At 43.2% G+C, this 6,000-nt stretch overlaps 1 protein-coding gene across 1 annotated transcript in view; it reads right to left on the reverse strand.

Annotated features, from left to right (window-relative positions):
* Positions 1 to 1,968, reverse strand: part of sv2a (synaptic vesicle glycoprotein 2A) — a 38,080-nt gene extending 36,112 nt beyond the window's left edge. Inside the window, exon 1 of the mRNA XM_035164825.2 lies at positions 1,785 to 1,968. The gene's annotated coding sequence lies outside the window, so the exon portion shown is untranslated. The remainder of the gene's footprint in view (positions 1 to 1,784) is intronic.
* Positions 1,969 to 6,000: the final 4,032 nt, after the last annotated feature.

Raw genomic sequence — 6,000 nt, forward strand, 5'->3', positions numbered from 1 at the left:
CAGAGTAATATCTTCTTCAGATTAAGTCAATAATAGAAAATATTGTCGTCCATGTAAACGCACATCCTGATATCATTGATTCATTGAGACGAGGACACCAGGTAATGATTAGTTTCATTAGTAACTCATTTGATTAATTTCCCAATTAATCACTTGTTAATTTGTTCAAATGTTCATTTTAATTCCTCGCAGCCCAGATTGATGCGTTTAGAACCGTGTGCACTGGAACCAAGAGTTTAGAACCAGACATGTAAAGAGGATTCTGTTATATGTGAGAAAGAAAAGTATCAAATCATCACATTCGAGAAATAATTCACATCCTTGTCACATCATCTCCACCAGGATTCAAACTGACACCCTCTGTGGTGTCAGGGTAGGTTCTGGGAAGGTTGTGGGTTTTTCCTCCTTCTAATCTACACACAGGTAGAAACTGATTGCTGCATTATCCCAACACAAGAACAGGAGAATCCGCCTCCTGGGGGATGAACTGGTGATTTCTGAGTGTCTCATTCAGGATCTGGTCACAAGCACCAATTTAAAGCAAAGAAGAAAAATCAACACTCTCAATGGGAAGCATTTGATTGTATTGAACTGGAGCCGTCACCATATTGTTGCAGCCTAATAGAGACTAATTAAGAGGCTGAGAGGGCATCAGGCTTTGACTTGTACAATCACACACTATAAATCACACACTGTCACGAGGAGGGCACAGTGTCCTGCAGCACACACACACACAGACACACACAGACACACACTGAGCTGCAGTGATGGCTGCCACAGGAACCTCAAACATGTAAAGTTGTAAATTGCAAAACCTCTAAAACACATAATTGGACATTTCCTGCAGCTGAATCAGCACCAGTTTAAAACATGCAAAAAATATATATATGTATGAACACAACATCACACAATCAGCACAAAGCGGGTTTTCAGCCTCACTGACACCGCACAGCAACACCACAAAATTGCTCATCACTCCTCCTCCGTCATATTCTCCCCGCTGGGTTTCTACAAGGTCATTGTGGCGCACGACGCACGACGGGACGCGCCGGCTGCACCCGCACGTTCCAGCTTCTCCCGGTGTTGTACGAATCAAATGTCACCGCACACAGAGAGGGAGACTTTTATTTTATTTTATAAAAAAGGTGGGAAAAGTGCGGTTAAGACCCATCTGCAGATTAAGATCCGTGTAGTGGGAGGAAAAGGCGGAGCTGGAGCTGGAGAGGGACAAGGGCGCCGGTGCCAGAACCCATCAGCAAACACATAAACCTGGATGCATGATGGGAAAACTGGAGATATGAGGTGTTTAATGGTATTAAACCATCACAGGCTCCTACCTCCCTCTATCTCTACCCTCAGTGAATCCTCTACACTGGGATGGATGGATGATGGTGATCGCTCCTAACGCACAAGACCTCCCAGCAAGAACAAGAGGGAAGCGCACATTTCACCCCCACCACAGTGAGAATATCTTTAGAAATCCAGCCTGGTTGTGATATTTCTGATTAATAATCGATATTGTTTTCCACTCTGGCTCCACTTGTGCCTCGATTCCCTTCGGGCACAGGTTTAGGGGTCATTACGCAGCGCAGCAAAGGCCCATAAATTGTTTTTTAGTGGTAAATAAATGTCGAGTTTGACCATAAACACGAGGAAATGTTCAGAAACGTCCTCCAGCTCCTGCTTGCACACTGGAAAACGGACCCAGCAGCGAAAATTGACGCTTTAAAATGGATGTTAAGGTAAAATTTACGCATTTAGAGATGGTTTGGTTTCCTACTCACCTCTTGAGGGGATCTCAGCTCGTGTCAGGGTGACCGGAATTAGCTTCTTGCTTTTTTTTTTTGCCTTCCTGTGCAGGGAGTCACCCCGAGTCCTGGAAGAGGAAAAGGTCCTGTGCGCTCCTGTGATGTGCACTGACGTAGCAGCACAGAGCTGCACCCTCCTCCCCCTCCGCCCCCTTACGCACCATCCTTCCTGGATGGAGGGATGGAGACGCCGCCCCCTCCTCCTCTTCCTCCTCCATCCCTCTTTCAGCAGACACCACTCCTCTGAGGGAAGAACAGGGGGGTGGGGGGGTGTTTGCTTGCTTTACTTTGGTGACTCTGACCATTAGAAGGTCACACTGCGCACAGGACTGCGCACAGGACAAGTGGAACCCGGGCTCCGCGCGTCTCCCTGTCAGAGTCCCAGGCTCCATTTGCACCAGTGGGTTGGTGCAGTGAACTGTGTAAGACGAGCCTCTCCCTGCACGTGCTCGCGCTCGTGCCTCTAATTGGCCTCGTTAGACAGAAAGAGAAAACACTGCTCACTGATGCCCCTGGTGGGCAACAGCGGAAGTTCCATTCATCTTGTGAGGGTGGTGTAAAAATATATCTGTTTGTGTTTCAGTGACTTAGTCCAGAGGTTCTGAATCAGCCGAGGACCAACTACAAGATAGAGAATACCACAGGGACCCGTGGAATAAATAGATTTCATACACAAGAGAAATGCATTAGAAATATGCTCAATATACTTAAATATATCTCAATAACCTTTGCACGTTGTCCGGCACATTTTATACTTTGGTTTTTAGGTTTTAATGCCAGTTTTAGATTTTCATCTTTTATGCATTCTATCCTTTTAGTGTTTTATCATTTGAAGTGTTTTTAGGGCTCCACCAGCTGCTGGGGAACATTTCCAGCTGCTTCAGTTTGTTCCCTGAACTGCTTCTGAAATGTTCTACAATGTTTTTTTAATAGAGGAGGTGATGATCCAAACAAGCAAAGAGTTGGTTTTCTTAAAATGCCTTAAAAACTGAGTTTAAAATAAAAGAAATCCTCATTCATTCATCCTGGACATCTAATTGCGTCTGTACTCAGGATGTAGATATTCTCACCTCTGATGGATCTAAAACCACACAGTGACATATGTGGGTTACTCCCCCCCCCCTGTGCCTCCATCAGGCCGTTCAGTCAGATCCACTCTGACTCTCCAGCTGTCGTCTGATTGTCATCAGGATCTAATGAGCTCCGTCATCTTGCTCCAGGCCTCCAGCTGCTTTTGTCTCAGTGGGTCATCTATTGATCAGCTGCTATCTGCAGGAGGCAGCTCCTCCACCCTCGGTCCTGCTCGGGCTGATTGTGACGGCTGATGAGTGGATGTTAAAACGGTTAAAGTTTCATTAGCGTCAACATGTTCTTCAAAACCACAGCAGCAACATTACTGTAATGTTTTATCACAGTTCTCCACTGGAACATGGGACATGGACACTACCACGACATGGAGGACATGAGGTCCAGTGTCCTGAAGGACTGAGTAATGTCTCTGCACATGAATCCTAAAGTGTGGAATCATCCCTGGATGATTTCTAGAGATACAGGGTTGTTGAAGGAAACACAGCTTCATGTGTTAGTGACTTTGTGTCCCTCAGTTTTACCCACGATGCAACATGATTCACTTACATTCCTGAAGCGTTGACTATCAGTTCATGTTCCTGTGTATTAACTTTATGATCATCAGCATCACAGCTGATCGTGAGGTTCAATTCTTCAATGGTAGAAATATAATTCTTAGAATTAAATAAGGAAACAATGAATGATTTGGATTTTGAGCACTTGTCACCACCTGGTGGTCACTTCATGTATTACTGATGATAAACATAACCATGAAACAAGGAATTCTCACATTAATGTACATTAAATAAAATAACAACTTTAAAACACAATGTGACACTCATCAAACTTCACAAACATATTGTTATCTACTTTACTTTTTATCAAAATATAAAACAACACATAATGGTTTGTTTCTTTGAGTTTATATATATATAATTATTATTATTATTATCATTATATGATTTTTTTTTAACTGTATGTATGACTAAAATAACTATATATATTTGTGTGCGTTTGATTGATGCAAATGAAAGCGCCTCAGCTGCGCCCCCCTGCGTCGACAGTGTGCAGCTGCAGAGGAGGAGGAGGAGGAGGAGGAGACACCAGGAGAGAAACCATCGACAGATTCAAACACACACACACACACACACAGAGACATGAAGACAGAGCTGCGTTCACCTCCTGCACAGGCCTGCAGATGATGATGAAGATGAAGATAGTGATGGTGATGAAGATGATGATGGCGGCTCATCCTGTTCATTCGCACATGTGAGGACGTGGGAGCAGGAGGTGTGCTGGTCGCTCGGTTGTGCAGCTTGTTGTGGGTTGGTGCTCCTGACACAGATTCAGCTGCAGCTCCGGTGTCGCGGTGTTGGAATAAGATGCATCAGGAGGAAACGTGCGTTGTGCCATGAGAGCAGGAGGCAGCATGGACCTGCTCTGGAGGATCCTCGCTGCTCTCAGCTGCGACTGCTTCAAAGACTCCTCGTCCTCAAGGTGAGAGCTCATCGTTCAATTACCCAGTTTAAACCCAAAGATCCTCCACGAGGTGTCTTCACCTCTGAGGTTCTGATAATAAACAGGATTATTTCTCTCTTGTCATAATCTGGATAATCCCCAGTTGTGTAATCCTCACATCGAATGACATCAGGCAATAGCTGAATTGTTATTTTTTTTTCAAATCGAGGTCAGATTTTAAACCATGATTTCTCAGTTTTTATTCAGATTTTTTATTTTTTTATTCTAAAGGTGAAATCTCCTTCATCGCTCCCCAGTTGTTATGACAACAGGTTTTTCTGAGTCACTATTTGCTCTGGTTTTCTCAGTGAGATCCGATCATGTTACACAACCTGTCTCCTCTGAGGTGAATATGACCATAAACCATTGAAATCGCCTCGTGGATGTTTGACTGAGGTTGACTCAGTTTATCAGTGATGCAGGTTTCCACTGCAGCTGATGGACGCAGCAACGCAACAGGCTGAGATGTGAGGAGACAGATTCCTACATGAGACAAATGACTGTCAGTGAACCTTCACCTCCACAGTTGGATTATTGAGCAACCACCACCTTTACTCCACCTTAACTGTGCAGATTTCAGGTTTTACCAGTTATTAATTCACCAGGGACAAATCACAGCTTGTTTCTGCTGCCGCTGCTGCAACAGATTCTTGAGGATATTAATGAGAATTATTCTCGTTATTATCATTATTCTGGGGATTATTCAGGGTTTGTGTCTTCAAACTGTTTTAGTAAACTGAGTTTCTTCGCTAAAATATCAGAGGACACAGTGGAATGGCATGAAAACACATTTTAATTTCAGGAGATCCAGATTTTTATTTGGATCAGCACCAAATTTCACAAAGTTCCATGGAAATCCATTGTGTTTTTTTGCGTAATCCTGCTGATGAACACACACACACCCACAGATTGACGGAGGTGAACGTGTAACCTCCTTGGTCAACACAATAAAAGCAGCTCATCCTCTCGTTTGAAAAGCTGGGACCAGAAAATGTTCAGTATATTTGCTTGAAAAACTAGAACAGCTCTCAGTAGAGCTCATAAAGTCACCGAGGCCCAACAGCCCCTTTACATTCCATCAAGCTGCATCTCACACACTCAGATATCAGTCCACTGGACGGGCCTGATTCCATCAAGATCCATAAATCATCAAATGTCAAAATAAAACACGTTAAAGAAAGTGATCTAGATCTGTGCAAAAGTTCTGAATTTATGTTCTTAAAGTTTGAGTCCTTCCACCAAGTTTCACATTTTCCCAGAGAATAAATCAAAGATCTGGATGAAACAAATCAGGAAGATTTAGGGAACTGATATTTATGAAAATAAAAATCTGTAAGTTTTGCTCTAGTTAGTAATTTTAGAAGATAGTGATTGATTTATTTACATTTTAAATTTGTTTTATCTATTTTAGTATTCGTTTATTCTACTGTAGTGTTTTAGAAAATCCCAACAATCCTTTTGACAACCATATCAACCCAGAATAGTAAATCTCTAACTCATCCAGATGAATAGATTATTCTTCCTCTGATCATCTCTTGTGTCTGGAGCTTCACATCCTAACTGTCCTCGTCCCTCAGGTCTCCCACCAAGCTGAGCTCCAGTCAGG

Source organism: Hippoglossus stenolepis, chromosome 8, assembly GCF_022539355.2.
Source record: "Hippoglossus stenolepis isolate QCI-W04-F060 chromosome 8, HSTE1.2, whole genome shotgun sequence".
In the NCBI taxonomy this organism is placed as follows: Eukaryota; Metazoa; Chordata; class Actinopteri; order Pleuronectiformes; family Pleuronectidae; genus Hippoglossus; species Hippoglossus stenolepis.